Consider the following 6,000-nt stretch of genomic DNA (forward strand, 5'->3'; position numbering starts at 1 on the left):
ATCATGCTGGTCCCAGGGTAATTTCGGGGGGTTCTGATTCCCCACTCAGCCGGGGGGCTCCCCTCTGGGCTGAGGAGCCCTGGGGTGGGCAGGTGCAGGGGCTGGGTGTGTGTGTCAGGCTGGGGGAGCTGCCTGGGTAGAGGGGCTGGAACTGGGGGGGCTACAGCAGCCCCTGGCTTGACGTGGTTTCCATCACACCCAGGGGTTACAGTTGGTTCAGTGGCTCAGCGCCCCCCACTATACAGATTGTTCTGGCACCACTGGCCTAGGGTCACCGTCTAGTGCTCAGGGCCTGCCTGGCTCTCCTAGAGCAGGGCGAGCGCCCAGCTCTCCTGGGGCAGGGCTGGCGAGAGCTCTGGACAGATACTAACAGCGCCGGGGAGCCTGGATGAATATTAGTTGGACAGAGGAGCCTGGGGCAGTTTATCAGAGAGCAGAAATGAATCCTGAACACAGCGCTGGAGCTGCAGTGCTCAGCGCATAGGCCTGGGTCTCCTGCACAGTCTCCCTGCCCCCCCCCCCCACCCCTCGTGGCATAACAAGTTCCCTGCAGAGAAGCAGAGGTGCGGGACCGAGGGCTGCGGCGGGCGCTGCAGCACCCCCATGTCTCACTGTGCAAAGCTCCAGGTGCTGTGGGAACAAAGCCAGCATTATTGTGCGATTCCAGAGAACCCCAGAGCTGTGCTGCCCCTGTGCAGTGTGAGTGGGAATTGCACGTTTTCACAATGCTTGTGAACACCAGGGCCCGTGCAACCATTTGGGCAAACTAGGCGGCCGCCTAGTGGTTGGTGGCGCCTAATAGCCCCCTCAGGCGAGGAGGTGGAGCAGAGATGAGCTGGGGGGCGCGCGGGGAGGGCTGTCCCCAGTAACGGGGGATTGGGGGAGCACAGGGGAACCACTCCCCACCCCAGCTCACCTCCGCTCTGCCTCCTCCGCCGAGCACACAGCCCAGCTCTAATTCTCCTCCAATCGGCGTCGCAAGCCTGGGCGGGGAGGAGAATTAGAGCGATGCCGGGGTGCTCAGTGGAGGGGGTGGAGCCGAGGTGAGCTGGGGCGGGCTCCCCAGGCAGGCTGAGCTTCCGCAGGCAGGGGCGGCAGGTTATATCTGTGTGCGGTGCCCGGGCTCCAGGAATATTCAGAGCTGGGGGCCCGGCTCCAGCAATATTTGGAGCTGGGTCTCTCCCCCGGCCCTGAGCCTCCCCAATGCCCCAAACCCTCATCCCCAGCCAGAGCCCTCATCCCCCTGCACCCTAATCCTCTGCCCCAGCCCTGAGCCCCCCCTGCACAGCATGAACCCCTCATCCCCCTGCACCCTAATCCTCAGACCCAGCCAGAGCCCTCACCCCTGCACCCTAATCCTCTGCCCCAGCCCTGAGCCCCCCGCAGCATGAACCCCTCATCCCCCTGCACCCTAATCCTCAGACCCAGCCAGAGCCCTCACCCCTGCACCCTAATCCTCTGCCCCAGCCCTGAGCCCCCAGCATGAACCCCTCATCCCCCGCACCCTAATCCTCTGCCCCATCCCTGAGCCCCCGCAGCATGAACCCCTCATCCCCGCACCTAATCCTCTGCCCCAGCCCTGAGCCCCTGCAGCATGAACCCCTCATCCCCTGCACCCTAATCCTCAGCCCTGAGCCCCTGCAGCATGAACCCCTCATCCCCCATCACCCTAATCCTCGGGCCCACCCCTGAGCCCCCCTGCAGCATGAACCCCCCATCCCCCTGCACCCTAATCCTCTGCCCCAGCCCTGAGCCCCCCCGCAGCATAAACCCCTCATCCCCCTGCACCCTAATCCTCAGCCCCAGCCCTGAGCCCCCGCAGCATGAACCCCTCATCCCCTGCACCCTAATCCTCTGCCCCAGCCCTGAGCCCCTGCAGCATGAACCCCTCATCCCCCTGCACCCTAATCCTCTGCCCCAGCCCAGAGCCCCCACAGCATGAACCCCTCATCCCCTGCACCCTAATCCTCAGCCCCAGCCCTGAGCCCCTGCAGCATGAACCCTCATCCCCGCACCCTAATCCTCAGCCCCAGACAGAGCCCTCATCCCCTGCACCCTCATCCTTAGCCCCAGCCCTGAGCCCCCGCAGCATGAACCCCTCATCCCCCTGCACCCTAATCCTCTGCCCCAGCCCTGAGCCCGCACCCCTCCACCCTAATCCTCAGCCCCAGCCCTGAGCCCCCCTGCAGCATGAACCCCTCATCCCCCCGCACCCTAATCCTCTGCCCCAGCCAGAGCCCTCACCCCTGCACCCTAATCCTCTGCCCCAGCTCTGAGTCCCCTCCTGCATCATGAATCCCTCATCGTCAGCCCCACAGCCCTCACCCCTGTATTCCCTCCTATCCCCAAACTCCCTCCCCACAAGGTGCACCCCTCCCCCTTCCCACATACCCCTTCCCAACCCCAAACTCTGTCCCAAAGCCTGCACCCTTCACCCCCTCCTGCACACCCACCCCCTGCCCCAGCCCAGAGCCTGTACCCAGCACCCAAACTCCATCCCAAAGCCTGCGCCCCAATCCCCAGCCCAGGATCTGCACCCCAGACCTCCCCCTCCCGAGCCCCCTCCCAGAGCATTAGGCAGGTGGGAACAGAGTTGGAGGGGGCAGAGTTGGGGGGCGGGTTCTGGGCACCACCAAAATGTCTACAAACTTGCCACCCACGTCCGCAGGAGGTCTCCCCAGGCAGGGTAAGCTGCCATGGCAGGGGGTGGGGTGGGGAGGAAGTCTCCCCAGGCAGGGTTAGCTGCCACGGGGAGATGGGAGGAGTAGTTGCTGCAGGGGGGCTCCCCGGGTGGGGGGCTGAGTTAGCTGCGGGGGGTGGGGGAACGGACAGACGCGGTTAGCTGGGTGGGAGGGTGCAATGTGGAAGTTTCACCTAGGACCCAAAACTTCCTTGCACCTGCCCTGGGGCTTTCTGCACCCCTGACAGGCTGATTAGACACCTGCAGCCAATCAAGGCAGGCTACTCAGGGCACCTGGGTTTAAAAAGGAGTCACTTCAGTTTGTGGTGTGCATGTGAGGAGCTGGGAGCAAGAGGTGCAAGGAGCTGAGAGGGAGAGGGTGTAGCTGCTGGAGGACTGAGGAGTACAAGCGTTATCAGACACCAGGAGGAAGGTCCTGTGATGAGGATAAAGAAGGTGTTGGGAGGAGGCCATGGGGAAGTAGCCCAGGGAGTTGTAGCTGTCATGCAGCTGTACCAGGAGGCACTATAGACAGCTGCGATCCACAGGGCCCTGGGCTGGAACCCGGAGTAGAGGGTGGGCCCGGGTTCCCCCAAACCTCCCAACTCCTGATCAGACACAGGAGGAATTGACCCAGACTGTGGGTTCCATCAGAGGGGAAGATCACTGAGGTGAGCAAATCTGCCAATAAGTGCAGGACCCACCAAGGTAGAGGAGGAACTTTGTCGCAGCCTCTAATTGCAGCATTTTTAAACGGTCTGCATGCTGCTTGCAGGCTCCTAACACTTGTGACAGCAGCTCCTTTTAACTTCCATTCAACCACCTGTACTTATGGCGATAGGTCGACTTTAGGTCTTTAACTTTGATTGGTAGCTGAGAAGATGGTATATCGGACAGTAACCCGTTCGACAAACCTCTTCATTTCCTTGTTATTTCCTGACTTCTTTATTCATCACCTTTTCCTTATTTCCCAGCAGATTGACTAGATCCGGGTGCTAGCAGGGGGACCTGACGGGCTCCTTATTTTCTGATTTCTTTCGGAAGCATTGAACTTGCCAGGGCACAGTCAGAACCTGGATGCTCATGTAAATGTAACACTTCAGGCTCAGCTTTAGTTCTGTTTCTCAGCTCTTTTGGAAAATCGATCTTTAGTCTGTCATGTAGCATCCTTGCATTAGGAGATGGCTAATTAATAAGACCATAAACCTTGGCAATCAAATGGAACCTGAAGTCCACAGAAGAGCCCGAAAGGCCCTTGGGGAGTGGAGTGCAAGTTGAGGAAGACTTCCCTGCACAGCTTCTCTCTCAATACTCGTTTTCCTGTATTGAGAGCAAAAGTCAGGAATCAGCTCAGGGTAGGGTTATACCATGTGTGTGCAGTGGTTAGACAAGGAACTGGACTGGTATGGAGCAAAACTATCTTATGTGTGCCTGATAACTGTACGTTTGAGAAGGAGCAGAAAAGAGCATTGGGGCTGTGGGATAGCACTTGCAGAGGCTTTCTCTGGCCTGTTTTGCTGTAAGAGTTAAAACAGTCAGAGATTGTTAGTCACAGGTCAGTGGGTGGGTTTATGCAAATTAGGCGTGTACAGGGAAACCAGCAAGAGGAAGGAGGGTGAAAGACTTCTCTGTCTTTGAACAGAATTGTGTGTTAAGGGCTCTTGCTTTGAATTCTTCCAGTGGAGTCATTTCGGGGAAGAGATCATCACTTTGAGTTACCTAGTTATCAAGTGTCGTGAATGGTGTTTGGTGCGTGTCTGGGTGCTCCTCGTGCTGAAGTAGAAAGAAGTGGGGGAAGAGTGGCTGCCTAGCATCCGAGACTAACAGCATCGCTTCTTGGCCTTTTGGCTAAGATAAGTGTAGTGTCTGTTCTTATCAGCTTAATATCTGATAGGTCCTTTATTTGAGGACTGTATATTAAATTGATTTTTGAAACAAGGGGATGGAATAGGAGCTTGCTCTGACCACCCCATGCATTGACCTGGTATTGCACTATTTCCAGGACCAGTGCCTCTCTTTCTGGGGAGAATTGTGTGGTTAAAAAAGCAGAATAAGATTCACTCTAAAGATGGTGATTTGAGAAGATTTTTTTGAAATTAGTTGGAAAATCAGGTTTCTTTAGCACTTAAGTTCTTCATAACAATGTATTGTTAAAATTCCTTGGGAGTGTTTTCTGAGTCTACAGCTGTGAGTTTCTTTGTCTTGCTGGAAAATTGTTTTAAAAGCTGAGATTCTTCTGTTTGCTGTGAGTTTTTTCAACAATATGAGGGATGAATGCTTTCCAGACTGAGGGTCTGTTTGGGAGATGGTTGGTTGGGGGGGACACAGATTGGTAATATTCGAGGTCACATGTATATCAATAACTGGATGAGTTACACAGACATCTCCCCACCCAGCCTACGTTCCATATATCTTGACTGAGCCTGTCGCCCACCATCCCAGAGCAGAAGCCTGAGCCCCACCGCACGTGGGGAGGAGGGGAACTCCCGCTGGTTGCCGGCTCCTGCAGTGTTTATGACTCCGGAAGGGGGTAGGGACCAGCCCCTGCAGGCAGTCGGGGGGGATGAGCCGCTGCTTTGCTGCCCCCGATTCCCCCTCAATTACAGCCCGGGAGGCTGTGGCCACAATAAAAGCCCCTGGTGGCCACATTTGAGAAATGCTGGAGCCTCACAGTAAACAAATCCCAGCAGGTTTGTCACACCCTATCCCCCACCCTGGGGATTTCCTGCCCTCTCCCACCCAGACCAACCTCCCTGGAAGTTCCCCCCCCCTGTATTTACTGCCCTTTCTCCCCGCCAAGGGAACCCGCCAGCAACTCCCTGATCATCCCTCCCTCGACTGGCTCCACTGCAGCCATTTCCCTTCCCCGGCCCCTGGGAGGACGGAATGAGCTGGAGCAAAACATGGATGTTGCGCTGCAGCCTGTTAAGGCAAAAAGGGCAACTGGGGACATGTCAGAACAGGAAATAATTTCCCAGCACAATTCCCCCCAGGCTCTTTCCCTGCACACGGATATTCCAGCTTGTCCTGCATGGGACAGAAAAATTCAAATGTAGGGCTGTCAATTAATCGCAGTTAACTTACACAATTAACTTTAAAATATCATGATTAATCTCAGTTTTAATCACACCATTAAACAATAGAATATCAATTTAAATTTATTATATTTTTTGATTTTCTACATTTTCAATTAGATTGATTTCAATTACAACACAGAATACGAAGTGTACAGTGCTCACTATATATAGTTTTATTACAAATATTTACACTGTAAAATATAAAGTACTGTAGTGCAATCTCTTTATCATTAAAGTGCAACT

At 55.5% G+C, this 6,000-nt stretch overlaps 1 non-coding gene across 1 annotated transcript; it reads left to right on the plus strand.

Annotated features, from left to right (window-relative positions):
- Window positions 1–4,508: 4,508 nt before the first annotated feature.
- Window positions 4,509–4,698, plus strand: LOC120376324. The gene has a single exon (XR_005587211.1). It is a non-coding gene; the product is annotated as a U2 spliceosomal RNA (small nuclear RNA).
- Window positions 4,699–6,000: the final 1,302 nt, after the last annotated feature.

This window comes from Mauremys reevesii, linkage group 12 (assembly GCF_016161935.1).
Source record: "Mauremys reevesii isolate NIE-2019 linkage group 12, ASM1616193v1, whole genome shotgun sequence".
Lineage (NCBI taxonomy): Eukaryota > Metazoa > Chordata > Testudines > Geoemydidae > Mauremys > Mauremys reevesii.